Raw genomic sequence first — 18,715 nt, 5'->3', positions numbered from 1 at the left:
GATTGACCCACCACAGAACTAGGATTAAACCTTACACTACCATTACATGTGAGGAAGCACAGGGTAGGTGGCGCTGCACAAAAATGCGACACAGAAATTCACAATAATCAATTTCCTGAGCGGGAGAAAACTTACATTAACTTCGGGGTATAGCACGCACGATTTATAAGAATAGAGGCCTGGGAGAGCCACGGGACACAACAATAACTAATACAATCATGCACGCATGATTTAAAAGAATAGAGGCCTGGGAGGGCCACGTGATGCAGCAATAACTATTACAATCATGCACGTACGATTTATAAGAATAGAGGCCTGGGAGGGCAACATGATGCAGCAATACCTATTACAATCGTGCACGCCTGATTTAAAAGAATAGAGGCCTGGGAGGGCCACGTGACGCAGCAGTAACTATTCGAATCATGCAAGCACGATTTATAAGAATAGAGGCCTGGGAGGGCCATGTGACGCAGCAACAACTATTACAATCAGGGGAGGATTAAGAGAAAGCACATTACATTAAGTTCAGCGTCAGACATGCATGAGATTTGAAAAAATAGGCCAGAAACGGCCATGCGGCGCAGAAATAAATATGAAAGTCAAGGGAGGATTAAGTGATTGGTCCACCACAGACCTAGGATTAATCCTTACACTACCATTACATGCGAGGAAGCACAGGGCACATGGCACAGCACAAAAATGCGACACAGGAATTCACAAGAATCAATTTCCTGAGCGGGTGAAGACTTCTGGGTATTGCACGCATGATTTATAAGAATAGAGGCCTGGGAGAGCCACGTGATGCAACAATAACTAATACAATCATGCACGCACGATTTAAAAGAATAGAGGCTTGTGAGTGCCACGTGACGCACCAATAACTATTACAATCATGCACGCACAATTCATAAGAATAGAGGCCTGGGAGGGCCACATGACGCAGCAATAACTATTACAATCATGCACGCACGATTTAAAAGAATAAAGGCATGGGAGGGCCACGTGACGCAGCAATAACTATTACAATCATGCACGCACGATTTATAAGAATAGAGGCGTGGGAGAGCCATGTGATGCAGCAATAACTATTACTACCATGCACGCACGATTTAAAAGAATAGAGGCCTTGGAGGACCACGTGACGCAGCAATAACTATTACAATCATGCACGCACGATTTAAAAGAATAGAGGCCTGGGAGGACCACGTGACGCAGCAATAACTATTACAATCATGCACGCACGATTTATAAGAACAGAGGCCTGGGAGGACCACGTGACGCAGCAATAACTATTACAAACACGGGAGGAATCAGAGAGAGCACATTACACTAAGTTCAGCGTCAGATGTGGCGCAGCACAAAAATGCGACACAGAATTACACAACGATGTACGGGAAGCAATACAGTACTCACAGTTACAGTATAGACTATTACAAAAATAATGCAAATTTATCACCTTGCAAGGACAGGAAATAGATGAGTTATATGAAAAATCATGTGATTCGGTGTCTGTTTGATATTGCTGACGTCACCCGGGTCTTAAAAGTAAATGTGTCATTATATCTGTAAAGTTCCACAACTTGGCCAACATGGAAGGTATGGGATATCACTGACTGTATATTCGCCGTACAAATGTACATGACGTCACGCGGAAGCGCCGATGCAATGTGTGACGTCAAAAAGTATCTGTGACGTATGCGCGGGTACGCGTACAGTACGATTACAGTTGCCCAGCCGTGTGCAAGGACAGTACGCGCACTCTACGTTTACCATACGAAAAAAAGCACCCAAAAAAATATAGAAATTAATTTTCATATATTGAAAGAAATAAAAATAAAAAATTTTGATTTTTTTTATTATTTTACATTGAAAATATGTAATGTAATTAAAAAAATAAAATAGCTACAAATATTTATTATAAAAAATGTAGTAAATGAGTATCAAACAAAATAAATATAACGCTTAATACATTTAAAAATTGGCATTTAGAAAACCTATGAAATTCAATGAAAAGACCATAGGTTTTAGGCATGTTATAGTTAGGAATTAGCATTTAAAAAACCTTGCAAATTCACTTAAAAACCATAGGTTTCAGCCACGTTATAGTTAGGAATTAGCATTTAAAAAAACCTTAGAAATTCACTGAAAAAACATAGGTTTCACACATGTTGTAGTTAGCTGGACATTTCACTGATACAAAACCATTGAAATTCCCCCGTTATAGTTAGATCAGCTAACTATAACTCGCGCGCCCGCAATTGACTGTTGATGACGTCACATATTACATCACTCATGACATGGTCAGTGACATCACTCATGACATCGCTGATGACATCACTGATGACATCATCCTTGTGAAAAGGTGGCAGACCTCCTCTCACCCTAATATAACCTTTGATACACACATTGAAAAATAGAAATCACAATTTTCAAAACAATGGAGATACCAATACTAGTTAGAACAAACTATTCAGTAATTCCAAAATCTACATACACATTCACTCATTCACCAACAGTTCTATATAGTCACTCATACAAGTACTCACTCATCATATGTACACATACACCTATACATCCTGTTACACACCTACACTCATACATAGAGTTACTCACACACATACTCACACATGCAAATAAACTTTCAAACATCCATTAACTTGCATATACAGCTATACACACATGACTACACTTATTTCTACAGAAACGTACACATACTTACTCTCTTAAACAATCACTTATAGAAACACATACTTATTTATACAAGAACTCTTAAAATCTCTCACTTTCATATATACTCACTTATATACATCAATACTCACATATACTAGTTTAAAACATATGTACTTACTCATAAAGACTCTATTGAGACAGTCATTCACTCACTAACCTACCCATACACACACTCATCCACCCATACAGTCTTGCACACATGCTGTCTTCAAAACACATACAAACAGTGAGTCACTCATTCATGCATCTATATGCTAAGTAATATCCCCCACCGAACCATACAGACACTCATACTGATACTCTAAAAACCAACTAATAACCCATAAACACACTCATGTATCTACTCACCAACCCATGCAGCCACTTATACACAAAGTGAGACACTGATACAAATATTTAAATATTTAAACATTGCTCGTTAATATATGTATTCACTAAGATACACTTAATAAGTCAGGTATACAATCAATTTTACAAAAAAAACCATCTATTTAGACACTTATTCTTCCATTGACCTTTAGACATACATATATAAAAAATATTTATTTTTTAGAAAGATACACATTCACTGGATGATGTCATCAGTGATGTCATAAGTGATGTCATTTGAGATGTCATCAGCAAGTCAGGCTCATTACATGAAATCTACTTCAAGAGTCATGGAAGTGATGTTTTCTAATTACAACCATGAGTTACTAAAGATTCAAAAAAGCGTTAATATTGTAGTCAAGGACACAGTGAAAGCAATAATTGGGTAAAGGTATGCAAGGGATTATGGTAATTGTAGTCATTTTACCTAAGTGAAGTTCAGAAATCTTTACAATGGAGTAATCGGAAAAGAACCTGTTGGGTTCTTCTGAGCAGCGTGATTAGTCACAGGAACACGAGTGAAGAAGAAGTCACTTTTATTTAGTAGATCCAAACAGCACAATGCGGGCTAGTAGCTTCTCTTTCAAGGGACATTCTTGCCCAAAAGTGGTTCTTAAAATTAATAATAATACTGTCCCCTTGCAGAGTCTTTCTTACTCATATAGATACTAACACATACTCACTCACCTATGCAGTCACTGACACAAGCAGTGCACCTTGGTGTATATATTTAACACTCATGCACTTTTTAAAAACACTCACAGTCGGATGATGTTCTCAGTGATATCATTTGAAATGTCATCAGTGATGTCACAGACAATGTCATGAGTGATATAACATGTGAGGTCATATGCAGTGCATTCGGGGGCCTGAGTTATAGTTAGATCAGCTTAATATAACTTCTGAAATTCTCTGGTTTTGTACGAGTGAAACCTGAGCCTAACTATAATGTCTGTGTAACCTTTGGTTTTTTCAGTTAGTTTCTAAGGTTTTTTTTAATTCCATATCCTAACTATAACGTCCCTGTAACGTTTGGTTTTTCAGTGAATTTTTAAGGTTTTTAATGCGAAGTCCTAACTATAACATTTCTGTAAACTTTATGTTTTATTTAGAGAACTTCAAAGGTTTTTGAAAATGTTTACTTCCCAACTGTAACCTTTGAGAGTGTGTGTGTGAGTAGATGTATAGGTCAGTAAATCAATCAATCATTTGTAATGCGCACTACATACCTGTAAGGGTCTCAAGGCGCTGGCGGTGGGGGCGCTACTGATCGAACAGCCAGGTCTTGAGTGTCCTCCTGAAGGTCAGCAGGTCTTGGGTCTGTCGTAGGCTCAGTGGGAGGGTGTTCCATGTCTTGGCGGCGAGGTGGGAGAAGGATCTTCCACCGGTGGTTGTTCTTTGGATGCTCGGGACGGTGGTGAGTGAGAGGTCGGTGGAGCGTAGCTGGTGGTTGGGGATGTAGAAGGAGAGCCGTCTGTGGAGTGCCTTGTATGCGTGGGTGAAGAGCTTGAATGATATCCTCTTGTTGACGGGGAGCCAGTGCAGGTTTCTCAGGTGGGGGGTGATGTGGCCGTGGCGTGGTATGTCGAGGATCAGTTGTGCCGAGGCGTTTTGGATGCGTTGTAGTCGTTTGATGAGCTTGGTCGGGGCTCCCGCGTAGAGGGCGTTTCCGTAGTCGAGACTGCTGCTAACGAGGGCCTGGATGTACCCTGGGGTATGCCACAGAAGATCTCGGAGGCTTTGGAACAGAATGGGGGGAGGCAGACGCTATGGGTTCTGCCGGAGAGGAAGGAGGTGGTCCAATCCAGAGCCCTGTCTGGGATCCCTGTGGCGTGGAGGCGTGCGCGTAGTGTGCAGTGACAGACGGTGTTAAAGGCGGCAGAGAGGTCTAGGAGGATGAGTGCTGTGGTCTCGCCGTTGTCCAGCAGGGTCCTGATGTTGTTGGTGGCAGCGATGAGGTCAATCTCGGTGCTGTGGTTGCTGCGGAACCCTGACAGGGAGGGTCCAGGATTCTGTTTTCTTCGAGGTATCGGGGTAGCTGTCTGTTGACGGTTTTCTCGATGACCTTGGCCAGGATGGGGAGCAGAGAGATGGGCCGGAAGTTCTTGAGGTCTCTTGGGTCTGCCTTAGGATTTTTGAGTAGGGCGTTGATCTCGGCCTTTTTCCAGATCTCTGGGAAGGTTGCGGTCTTGAGGGAGAGATTGATGACGACGCGCAGGTGGGGTGCGATGGAGCTGCTTGCTCTATTGAAGACATGGTGCGGGAATGGGTCTGACGGAGAGCCGGAGTAGATTGTGTGCATGGTCTTGATGGTGTCATGGATGCTCACGCTGGCCCAGGCTAGCAGGGGGTCATGTTAAATGGTGTGTGGAGGGTCTGTTGTGTTGCTGTCTGTTGGGGCTGTCTGGGTGTTGAAGCTGTCGTGGATGTCTGCTATCTTGGGGTGGAAGAAGGTGGCGAGGGAGTTGCACAGGGCTTGTGACGGCGGGATGTCGTTGGTATTGGAGCTGGGGTTGGAGAGCTCCTTCACGATATTTTAGAGCTCCTTGCTATTGTGTGCATTGTTGTTGAGGCAGTCTTTGAAGGAGGTCCTCTTGGCCACCGTGATGAGGTGGTGGTGGTTGCGGATGACGTCCTTGTCTGCTTCGTGGCTGTCTGGAGTTTGTTCACTGTGCCATTTCTTCTCTAGTTTCCGGCAGGCTTGCTTGAAGGCTAGGAGTTCTGGGGTGAACCTTCTGGCCCTCTTGCTGGTATCTCTGTGGGGAGGTTTCTTCAGCGGGCGAGGGTGTTGGCGCAGTCCTCGATCCATTATCTGAGGCTCTGGGCAGCGCCGTCGGTGTTGGAGGGTTCGGTGGGTGGGCTGAGAGCGAGGTTTGCGTGTAGTTGGTCTTCGGTGATTTTGTTCCATCAGCAGCGGGGGATCTGTTGGGTGCGGTGGTGTGTGGTGGGTCTCTGGTAGGCGAAGTGGATGCAGCGGTGGTCCGTCCAGAGGAGTTTGGTGGTGTCGCTGGCGGAGACGTGCAGGCTTGAGGAGAAGACTGGTTTGAACGTGGGGCCGGCGGAGCGGGTGGGCGTTGTGATGAGTTGCTTCAGTCCGAGGTTGCCGAAGTTTTTGGTCAGGGTTGTGGAGTTGTTGTCATTGTTGTTCTCAAGGTGAAAGTTCAGGTCGCCGAGGAGGATGTAGTCGGTGGATTTCAGGGCATGCGTGCTGATCAAGTCGGCGATGGAGTCGCTGAACTGGGGGCAGGGTCCCGGGGGGGGCGGTAACGAGGGTGCCTCTGAGCGTGGAGTTAGGGTCTGTGTGGATCTGGAAATACATGTGTTCGGCGGTGCTGAGCGCGTCGTCGGTGCTAGTCGAGACCCTGATGCTGTTGTTGAGGACAATGGTGGTTCCTCCTCCGACTCCGTTAGTGCGGTCTCTGCGGGTGATCTTGTAGCCGTCTGGGATGGCTATGGTGATGTCGGGTGCGGAGGAGTCGTTAAACCAGGTATCTGTCAGGAAGGCGACGTCCATAGATGTTGTGTGGAGCAGGTCCCAGAGCTCGACGGCATGCTTGCGTGCGGAGCGGGTGTTCAGTAGTTTGCATCGGAGGTGGTCGGGATCTTTCGTGGTGGGTGGTTCGTCGGCTCTGAGGCTGGTGTAGCTGCAGCTCCGGCAGGTGAAGGGGCCGTGTGTGCATTTTGGGGTGGCCTTGAAGCAGGTGTGGCTCTGTCCGGAGTTGAAAGCGTGCAGAAGGCTATCGTCGTGATGGGTGCGGGGGCCAGGGGTTCTGGTGCTGGGCGCGGTTCAGGCACGGACGGGTGCAGACGGGCTTGCCTCCAGCTGTGCACCCCCTGTGGCGGCCATGCAGTGGCCTACATATATGGGGAGGTGGGAGGGAGGAGCAGCTGGGAGGCGGGGGCAGTGAATGGGCAGTCAGGGGGGGAAAACGAGTGGCACAGAGGGCAGAAGGGCACAAAAAAACGAGTGGAACAGAGGGCAGAAGGGCACAAAAAAACGAGTGGAACAGAGGGCAGAAGGGCACAAAAAACAAGTGGAACAGAAGGCGGAAGGGCACCAAAAATAAGGGAAAAACAAGTGGCACAGAGGGCAGAAGGGCAAAAAAAAACGAGTGGAACAGAGGGCAGAAGGTCACAAAAAACGAGTGGAACAGAAGGCAGAAGGGCACACAAAATGAGGGAAAAACAAGTGGAACGGAGGGCACAAAAAAACGAGTGGAACAGAGGGCAGAAGGGACAAAAAACAAGTGGAACAGAAGGCGAAAGGGGCACAAAAACAAGGGAAAAAACAAGTGGCACAGGGGGGCAGAAGGGCACAGAAAAAATGAGTGGAACAGAGAGCAGAAGGGCACAAAAAACGACTGGAACAGAAGGTAGAAGGGAACAAAAAAAAAGGGAAAAACGAGTGGCACAGAGGGCAGAAGGGCACAAAAAAGCGAGTGGAACAGAAGGCAGAAGGGCACAAAAAACGAGTGGAACAGAAGGCAAAAGAGGCACAAAAACAAGGGAAAAACGAGTGGCACAGAAGGCAGACGGGCACAAAAAAACGAGTGGAACAGAAGGCAAAAGGGGCACAAAAACGAGGGAAAAATGAGTGGCACAGAAGGCAAAAAGGGCACAGAGATACCAGAAAAACGAGTGGCACAGAGGCAAAATACAGAATACATTAATACAGGGGCAGCTGAGAACAGAAGGCAGAACGAGCAGAGAGGCATGGAGTAGCGAGGGGAACAGAAGGGAAAACCGGGCAGGGACACAGGGGCAGTGAGGGGTACAGAAGGAAAGACCGGGCAGAGAGAGCACAGGGACAGCGAGGGGAACAGAGGGAAGAAAAAAGGGCACAGACAACGTACAGGCAGCTGGGGAAGACGGACAACAGCAGTCACAGACACAACTATGAAAATACAGGCAATACCATAAAAGCAAAATGGCGGAGGATGAACAAACCTACCTAGGGCCTACCACTGGCCACCAGGGATGAGGGGCAGGTGGTAGCCTGTGGGTAGTGGAGGGCCTCGAACGTCCTCGGCAACGGCAGCTGGGGCAGGGAGACACAGGCTGTGCGGAGGGGGAGCGGCCTACCTGGTAGGGTTAAGGGTCGCTCTCCTCACCGCATAGCAGCCAGCATATATGGGGAGGTAGAAGGGAGGGGCTGCTGGGAGGAGGGAGGCCGTGGCAGCGAATGGGCAATGAGCAATCAGGGGGGACGCAGCGGCGGGGGCGGTGAGGGACAACAAAGCTAACAGACGAAAAAGGGGCACAGAAACGAGGGAAAAACGAGTGGCACAGAGGGCAGAAGGGCACAAAAAACTAGTGGAACAGAGGGCAGAAGGGCACAAAAAACAAGGGAAAATGAGTGGCACAGAGGGCAGAAGGGCACAAAAAAACGAGTGGTACAGAGTGCAGAAGGGCACAAAAAATGAGGAACAGAAGGGCACGAAAATGAGGGAAAAACAAGTGGCACAGAGGTCAGAAGGGCAAAAAAAACGAGTCGAACAGAGGGCAGAAGGGCACAAAAAACGAGTGGAACAGTAGGCAGAAGGGCACACAAAATGAGGGAAAAACAAGTGGAACAGAGGGCACAAAAAAACGAGTGGAACAGAGGGCAGAAGGGACAAAAAACGAGTGGAACAGAAGGCAAAAGGGGCACAAAAACAAGGGAAAAAACAAGTGGCACAGAGGGCAGAAGGGCACAGAAAAAATGAGTGGAACAGAGGGCAGAAGGGTACAAAAAATGAGTGGAACAGAAGGCAAAAGGGGCACAAAAACAAGGCTAAAATGAGTGGCACAGAGGGCAGAAGGGCACAGAAAAAACAAGTGGAACAGAGGGCAGAAGGGCACAAAAAACGAGTGGAACAGAAGGCAGAAGGGCACAAAAACGAGTGGTACAGAAGGTAAAAGGGGCACACAAAAAATAGGGAAAAACGAATGGCGCAGAAGGCAAAAAGGGCACAGAAATACCGGAAAAACAAGTGGCACAGAGGCAAATTACAGAATACAGAAATACAGGGGCAGCTGAGAACAGAAGGCAGAACAGGCAGAGAGGCACAGGGACAGCGAGGGGTTCAGAAGGAAAGACCGGGCAGAGAGAGCACGGGGACGTCGAGGGGAACAAAGAGAAGTAAAAGGGGCACAGACCACGTACAGGCAGCGGGGGAAGACAGACAACAGCAGTCACAGATACAACAATGTAAATACAGGCAATACAATAAAAGCAATAAAGCGGAGGATGAACAAACCTACCTGCGGCCTATCACTGGCCACCAGGGATGAGGCACAGGTGGTAGCCTGCAGGTGGTGGAGGGCCTCAAATGTCCTCAGTCGCGGCAGCGGCATCTGGGGCAGGGAGGCACAGGTGGTGCTGTGCGGAGGGGGAGCGACCTACCTGGTAGGTGTGTTAATGGTTGTAAAGGTCTGTGATTGGGTGTGTGAGTGGTTTTGGGGGTGTGAGTGGCTGTATAGGTCTGTGAGTGGGTGTGTGAGTGGCCTGTACGGGACTGTGAGTAGGTGCAGGAGTGTCTGAGTGGGTATGTGAGTTGGTATGTGAGTGTCTGAGTGGGTCTGAGTTGGTGTGTGAGTTTCTGAGGGAGTGTCTGAGTGGGTGCATTAGTGTCTGAGTGGGTCTGTGAGTGGATCTATGTGTCTGAGTGGGTATATGAATGGGTGCATGAGTATTTGAATGGGTATGTGAGTAGCTGTCTGTGTGGCTGTTTGGGTCGGTGAGTGGGTCCATGAGTGTTTGAGTGAGTGTCTGAGTGCATCTGTCAGTGGGTGTGTGAGTGCCTAAGCCTGTGAGTGGGTGTCTTAGTTTCTGTGTGGGTATGTCAGTAGATGTGTGAGTAACTCAGCCACAAAGGTGACTCACCTGCCCTTTTATCCAACAAGAGTCCACACTTTTGCACAAAACATCTTCCCAAGTGAAGTGCTTCTGCTGGTTAATTAATAAATGCTACTTCCTTGGGTAAATGTCCAATACGTATTCTACACTACAGCTGCGTAATGGAGCATGTGGAAATGTCACTATTGACCTTGTGTGATTGCATGAATACTCCCAAAGAGAAAAACCAAGACTACAAAGAAGTACATCTCCACCAAACAAGGGTCCTCCCTCTGAACTATATGAAGTAAGTGCTTTGCTTTGTGAAGATGTCCTCTTATTCCTCGGCATCAAGAACTCCTCACCAAATCAGTGGGAAACATGCTGAGGGCCACTTGTTAAGATGTCCATCATCTTGGCAAAAGGCAGGAAGACCTTTGGATGCTACTAAGGTGGGGATCCAAACAGGGAAGCTTCCAAGGGGCATATTCTCAAGGACCTATTGTCGACTTAATGGCACTTTGCTCCTCAAAAGTGGCAATAGATTTATCGCCCTATTCTCAAGCTGGTGCAAGCTGCAGACGTTGCCAGTTTTCCAGCGATAGCTGTTGCAAAAAAAATTACCACGGAGAACAACAACTAAGGCTAATGATATGCAAAGTAGGCGTTCCCATGCAAAAACACATGAAAACAACATTTCGCGACATTCTCAATGACCAGCCAGATCTGCGATGCGATCCAAAAACAGGCGATAAGGAGCGTTAGCAGCACAGATTTAACACCTGCCTTTTACTGGTGTTAAGCAGGACGACAACCTGCAGTATGAAAGGGAGCCCAGCCCAAAGCCACATCTGAAGACCAACACATGTCGTGGGTCTACTGATCATGCAGCTCAGAGACCCAAGAGAGCCACAACACCCACCGCCACCACCCCCATGCCCCCCCGGACTGCCTCTGAGGTAGTGCAGAACAAGACAGCTGACCTTCCTAAAATGGTATGGTCCCAAGGCCACACAATTGCAGAATGTGGGAAGAGGTGGGAACCAAATATGTGTGAAGGAGGCAAGTCACCCATGAACAAGAATATACACAATTCCATAACACACAATGGCCCAACACACTAGTACATTCCAATATTTCAACAATAATGACAATTTTTTCAAAACGATGAAAACAGAAGTTCAGTGGAGTTCGTTTGCAGTTCGTTCACTGACTTCTTCAGGGCTTTCAAAATCTCTGTTTTTATTTGTATTCAGAAAAAATGTGACCGCAGTGCTCCAGTGTTCAATAATTAGGCTTAAAAAAACAGGTTAGAGCCGGCTCCGTAGCGTGGCCTCCTCCGTGGTCGAGAGAGCGACCACGGAGGATGCCACGCTACGGAGCCGGCATGATGCAGAGGACAGAACCAGGCTGACACCGGCCATATGGGGAGATGAATGCCACCACTTCTTTCTTACCACAAAGCCAGATTCATCATCATCTTTGTCCTTTGATGTGTCAGGAGCCTCACATGTCGGTGGTGGTGTTTTGTCTGCATCACTGTGTGGCAGTGAAACATCAAGGGCCAGCGGTGGAATGTTTGCCGCACTGTGTGGCAGATGGAGATGTGGATGAAGTGGTAGCACAGCATTCATCCTCTCCAGGCCTTGTGGTTGCAATGCCATGAAGAGGATCTGCAGGACAAGGAAGATCATATCTACATCTCGCTGGTGTGCAGCCGTTGTAAACACTTCTTTCCGCCTGCATCTGCCACAAGCTCTCCATCATTCTCCTGATGTGTCTCAACTCCCAGCTGACATTGCTGGAGCCACTCAGAATAGACAGTTGTTCTTGGCTTAGAGTCATGACTCCAACGATGTCAGCCATGGATTATTGGAGAGCATGGAGTGGACAGTGGATGTCGGTTAGGGACGTGAGTGGTCCCTGATGGGACTTAGACACCCACGTATGGCATTTATTTTGGCTGCCATGAGGTTGAACCCCACCCGCAGCTGATCAGCCATATTTTCCTTGCACCCTAACATACAGCGTTGGAATGCCATTTGTTGGTCATGGGGGTCCTGGGAGACAGCTGTGGCAGTGGGTGCTTCCTGCTGTGTGGTTTGTGCAGGGGGTGAGGTCTCCTCAATGCAGCTGGGCTGCCCTGCTCCATGAGGTGGGGTGCCAGGGCTGTCCATGAGCTGTTGGAAGGTGTTGGTGTCGATGTTGTGGAGGTCCTCTTCATCATCAGTGCTGTGTTGTTGGGTCTGCTCTGCAGGAGGGGTTGATTCTCCCTCTGTAATGTGAAGGGGAGATGCAGATTGACATTGTGTTCACATGTATGTTCACTCATTGTACAAGTTTACTAACAGACTGCATGACAATGTACATTGTGACTGTTTGTGTGGAGATGCCTATTTCTGTGGGACAGTTGACATTTCTAGACCATCACGGATGTGAGGTTGTACTTGTACATTACCATCTCAGTTTCCAGTTATGCCAAATGTGAATGGTCATTTTCTACACGCAAGCGACAGCAGTTGCGTCTTCTCTTCTGTTGTTAAAGTGTTGCAGTTTGTACCACATTGTTGTCAATGTTGAGGTGCTCTGATTCTTATGTGTGTGTGCTGCATTGTGGGTGAGTTGCCCCTTCAGCTCTGATTTGGCTGGCCCTTATCCCTTTCAGGCAGTGTGCCTTTCACTTCTGTGCTTATACAGTGCTGATATGTTGCAGACTTGGGTAAATTGGGCTCTTCGTCAGAGTTGTGACTCTTGGGCATGGTTTGTTCGCACATATGCTATACTTAATTGTGCATGTGTGCCATTGTGCCTATCTTCCCCATTCCCCCCAGTCTCTGGTCGTTACTCACCCTGTTGCTGTTGGCTCAGGTCATGTTGTGCAGTGTCCTGTCCCCCAACTCCTGCCACCGTCTCCCCAATGATGGTCCCAGGCTGGTCCTTTTTTTGTTGCCGCTTTTATGGTGATTTTTCCCACCTGAATTGTGGGACTTGCAGGAGTGGCGCTGCTTATCACTGAATTTTTTATCGCAGTTGGGTCCATCGCAACTTTTTTCACGTTTGGGTTTTGATTTTTATCGCCGTCCCAGTGATTTTATCGCTATTGGGAAACTATTGCATGTTACCGCCCTGTTGTGAATACGATGTTAAGACGTAGTTATTTTCCCGCAAAATGAAAATTTGGATTACCCTAAAATGAGTAAGCACTTACTCATTTTGGTATTCACAGAAGGCACTTACTCATCAATGAGTAAGTGCCTTCTGTGAATACCAAAATGAGTAAGTGCCTTCTGTGAATACCAAAATGGTAGTAAGTTTAGATTTTGTCTTAAGTTGTTTCTGTGAATCGGGCCCTGAGATTGGTGTACAGTCTTAATATCGAGTCATTTATTTCGACTGGACATAATATCGACTAGAGAATATCGAGATGGCATTAATATCGAGGTAAGTAATATCGATTTTTTTTTATCGATTGTTATGTATGTAAAAAATATCGACATAAAAAATATCGAGTAAGTAATATCGTCAGTAAAAAATATCGATATGTGTATTAGTTTAAAAATATCGAAAGTTGTGTTATCGACTGTCACAATATCGACTCTCATGATATCGAATTTTAATATGTATAAATATAATATGTAATAGTTCAATGTACATTGTTTTAATGTTTTATAATAGCATTTTGTGTTAAAATGTATTAATTTTATTTATTTATTTATATAGAATTAATGTTAAAAATAATTAATAAATAAAAAAAAAATTATATTACTATAATAATTTCTAGGAGCGGGTAGTGGGTTTTTAGGGGAATAGGGTGGGAAGTATTTTAAATATAATTAATTAATTATGTAAATATATTAATTGGTATTAATTAATTAATTATGTAAATATATTAATTGGTATTAATTAATTAAATATGTAAATATATTAATTGGTATTAATTAATTAAATATGTAAATATATTATTTGGTATTAATTAATTAAATATGTAAATATATTAATTGGTATTAATTAATTAAATATGTAAATATAATTATTAGTATTAATATGTAATTAATTGTTAAATTACTATTTAATTAAATATATAATATGTAATTGGTAAATATGTTATTTTAATAGCTTATTTGAGAATTATGCTTATTTAAATAATTTTTTTCATGTAGCCGGTTGTGGGATTATAGGGGATTAGGGTGGGAAGTAATTTAATAGTAAGTAATTAAATCTGTTAATTAATTAATTGGTAAGAATAAGTAAATACTTGTTATTTATCTAAAATATGTTAATTATATATAATTTAATTGTTAATTTATTTAAATAAATGGAATTATTGTTGAATATGTAAAATCAAACTTTTTTAGGATATGTAGTGGGTTGTGGGATTATAGGGGAATAGGGTGGGAAGTAATTTAATTGTAAGTAATTAATTATGTTAATTAGTTAATTGTTATGAATAATTAAATATTAGTAAAATAAATTAAATATGTAAATTATATTTTATGTAATTGTAAATTTATTAACATTAATGCTATTATAGTAAATTATGTTACATATCACTTTTTTATGTTATGTAGTGGGTTGTGTGTTAATAGGGGTATAGGGTGGGAATTTAATTAATTATAAGTAATGACATATGTTAATTAATTAATTGGTATTCATAACGAAATAATTGTTAAAGACTTAAAATATGTTAATTATATAGATATAAATAGATATAACTAATATTATAATAATTAAATATAAAATATATATATATGAAATATAATTGTCTAATTACATTTAATTACATATATATAATATATTTATAATTAGATATATAAAGATATATATAACATATATATATATAATTATAGATATTCTCATATATATATTATTTTGTATTTGGGGAAAGAGGTTGGTTTAGTCTTCTGGGTTACTTTTCTGTTTGGTTATTAAGGGGTATATGTTGTGTGCAGAGTCAGTTGTAAAGGGGTATTTTTAGGGGTCAGGGTCAGTTTTCAGTTAGTGGGTAAAGGGGTATTTGTAGGGTTCAGGGTCAGTTTTCAGTATTTGGGTAAAGGGTAATTTTTTTCTTTCAGAGTCAGTTTTCAGTTTGTGAATAAAGGTGTTTTTAGGGGTCAGGGTCAGTTTTCAGTTTTTGGGTAAAGGGGTATTTGTAGGGGTGAGGGTCAGTTTTCAGTTAGTGGGTAAAGGGGTATTTGTAGGGGTCAGGGTCAGTTTTCAGTTAGTGGGTAAAGGGGTATTTTTAGGGGTCAGGGTCAGTTTTCAGTTAGTGGGTAAAGGGGTATTTTTAGGGTTAAGGGTCAGTTTTCAGTATTTGGGTAAAGGGTATTTTTTTGGGTTGCAGGGTCAGTTTTCAGTTAGTGGGTAAAGGGGTATTTTTAGAGGTCAGGGTCAGTTTTCAGTTTTTGGGTAAAGGGGTATTTTTAGGGGTTAGGGTCAGTTTTCAGTTAGTGGGTAAAGGGGTATTAGTAGGGGCAGTGTCAGTTTTCAGTTAGTGGGTAAAGGGGTATTTTTAGGGGTTAGGGTCAGTTTTCAGTTAGTGGGTAAAGGGTTATTTTTAGGGTTAAGGGTCAGTTTTCAGTATTTGGGTAAAGGGTCTTTCTTTGGTTGCAGGGTTAGTTTTCAGTTTGTGGGTAAAGGGGTATTTTTAGAGGTCAGGGTCAGTTTTTAGTTAGTGGGTAAGGGGTATTTGTAGGGGTCAGGGTCAGTTTTCAGTTAGTGGGTAAAGGGGTATTTTTAGGGGTCAGGGTCAGTTTTCAGTTAGTGGGTAAAGGGCTGTTTTTAGGGTTAAGGGTCAGTTTTCAGTATTTGGGTAAAGGGTCTTTTTTTGGTTGCAGGGTTAGTTTTCAGTTTGTGGGAAAAGGGTTTTTTTTAGAGGTCAGGGTCAGTTTTCAGTTTTTGGGTAAAGGGGTATTTTTAGGGGTCAGTGTCAGTTTTCAGTTAGTGGGTAAAGGGGTATTTTTAGGGGTCAGGGTCAGTTTTCAGTTAGTGGGTAAAGGGTTATTGTTAGGGGTCAGGGTCAGTTTTCAGTTAGTGGGTAAAGGGGTATTTTGTGGGTTCTGGGTCAGTTTTTAGTTTGTGGGTAAAGGGGTGTTTTTAGGGCTTTGGGTCAGTTTAGGGTTTTAGGTTAGAGGGATACAGGGTAAAAATATGGTCAATTTAAATGTCTATTTAATTAGTTACTTTTTCATATATTTTATATAAAATATTTGAATTAATATACATTAAAACAATTATTGGTATTGTAGGACTTTAAATATTAATAAATTTTTAAACATATTTAAATGTATAAGGTATTTTTTAATAGATTATTTAATATGCAAATAATATTTATATACAATAATAAAGAAGGAAACATAGACAGGGTTAAATGCCATAAATGAAAAATTGTTTATTCACATATACAAATTTATTTGTAAGTAGAGAATCATTTTTTATTTATAATCAAAAAATTTCATTCAATGTTTTTATTAACATAACAAAAATATGAAGTACATGTATATGTTTTTAACACATAAATTATATTAACATAATTTTTTTATCTTTTACATATATTAACATTTAAATAGTTTCTGAAACAAATTGGTAATATGTACTTTTTATTTAATAACAAAATATTTATTCAGATACACATTGAATTTATTGTGATTGCAAATTATGTACATTTTTTTGTAATTGTAACATTTTTGTTTATTACCAAGTCATGTTATATTTTTGGAAATAATTATTATGAATATTGAACATATTTATAATATTCATTTTTAAATACATAAACACCAAAAACATTTATTATATACATACATAATGTTTTACATAATATTTGCAAATTTAAAAAAAACATTTCTTGTAACAAACTTATATATGCAATTTATTTTTACATTAACATTATTTACTAAATGTATTTATAAATCAAAAATTAATTTTTTAACTATAACATAACAGTTGAATAATTATTTCAAACTTATGAATATTTATGAAATAATTTTATACACTTTAAAAAAATATTTACACTTAATATAATACTCTGTGTAATTTTTTAAAGTGTTGGAATATAGAAATTAAATAGCATTTAGCTGTATACAGGGACTACTTTTTAACCGCGTAATGTTACTTAGGCGTATTTGGTGCTTCAACAGATCGCGGTTGGGTGCTGCTTCGCGTTAGAGAGGGTAAGTTTGTTTTAATTGTGTTTTATAAGTTTCAGAACTTATTGCTAGTGTATGTGTGCTGTGTTTATGTTTATGTAGGTAGAGTTAATTAGAGAAGATTGTGTGTTCGGTGTTAGGTAGAGTGTACGATATTGGATTTTTACCGCGTTTTTGTTGTAGGTGTGTGAGGTGAGGTAATATGTTTAAATGTTACTAAGATAATATGTTTGATGTATAAATATGTGTTTTTATATATGTATGGGTGTTTTTATGTGGGTGGGTATGTTATTTATTTTTTCGAGGTTATCGTCGCGTTTCGTTGTTTTGGAGGACTCCCTTCTTTTTTGATCACAGCTGTGTAACGAGTATTATATACTCTTATTTTTGCACACTATTTTTTGGGTTTTTACATTTTCTTGGAGCGTTTATTTTTCGCCATTACGGATTTTTGGGTTTTCTATGGTATCTGGTGTCTACTGAAGTGGAAAGGAGTCGCTATGCATTTGCTTGTATTTTTGCATTTTTTTTGGGCTTTCATGGATTGTATGGGTTTTTGGAATGGTGTCCTATGGATTGCTTGGAATTGGATTACGTTTGAAGCTGCATCAGAAATATAAGTATTTTCTGGATTTTTAATGGGTGGGAAAACTGTTTTTAATTTTGCTTTACTTACGTTGTATGTAACATTTTGTAAATACATTATCTAAATACATTTTATATATGTTAATATTATGTATTTGATAATTTAATTGCAATTTGTTACATATTATAATGAAGAATTTTAGGGAAAATATGTTTAGTTTTACGTGTATAGTTATGTAATGTTTTAAAGAATAGTTTTGGCAATCATTGATAGATATTCTAGTCCTTTGCTAGTTGGATAGAGGGTAACTTGACTTTGGAGTGTGTTATACATTTTTTTAGTTTCTTTGGTGAGTTTAGGTCCAATCAAAGTTACTGATTGCTCCATTCGGAGCTCCTGGTAACTTTGTTCTTTTTGTAAGGATTGTATTAATTTGTGAAGGGTAGGCGTTCCTCGGCCTGTAGTTGCTTGGAAGGCATTGTGCCATCCTTCAACTGCATTGTTTGTTTTTGCTTCCTTATTTAGTGTGCTAAGGTAGACATTCCACCAAGCTATTTGGTATTTGGGTTGTCTTCTGTGGCCTGATCTGTGTAGCCTTCCTACCCATGTATCTTCGAAGTAGTCAAGCATAGGGCTTAGTTTATCTTCGTTTCTTTTATAGTAGGGGCTGTCTATTAATAAGTTATAGTGCTCAGTTACATCTGTTAGTGGAACATAGGCTAGGGCGATGAGTTTTTTGATTTGATAAGCAAATGTGCTATCAGTGGCGTATTGGATACTCAAGGTTGATTTTTGTAGATGTCGCCAGATACATTGATTAAAGTGGTAATAGCAACCTTGTATTGCTGTGTGTGGGTATGTTTTAAGGATGCTGTTTATCATAGCTTTTTCAAAGTCAATGATAATTTTTTGTGGAAAATAGTTGTTAGTATGTTGCTTGACTTCAGTTAGTATTTCTTGATAGGTAGTTTGCTGTTTGTTTGGTAGAAGGGCATAAAGGAATGGAATATTTGCATTTTGGAAATGACCATGGATGGTGTATAATTGATAAAAAGGTTTGGGGCATACAGA

This window comes from Lissotriton helveticus, chromosome 9 (assembly GCF_964261635.1).
Source record: "Lissotriton helveticus chromosome 9, aLisHel1.1, whole genome shotgun sequence".
NCBI classification, from domain to species: Eukaryota; Metazoa; Chordata; class Amphibia; order Caudata; family Salamandridae; genus Lissotriton; species Lissotriton helveticus.
Note: the sequence above shows the minus strand (reverse complement) of the source record.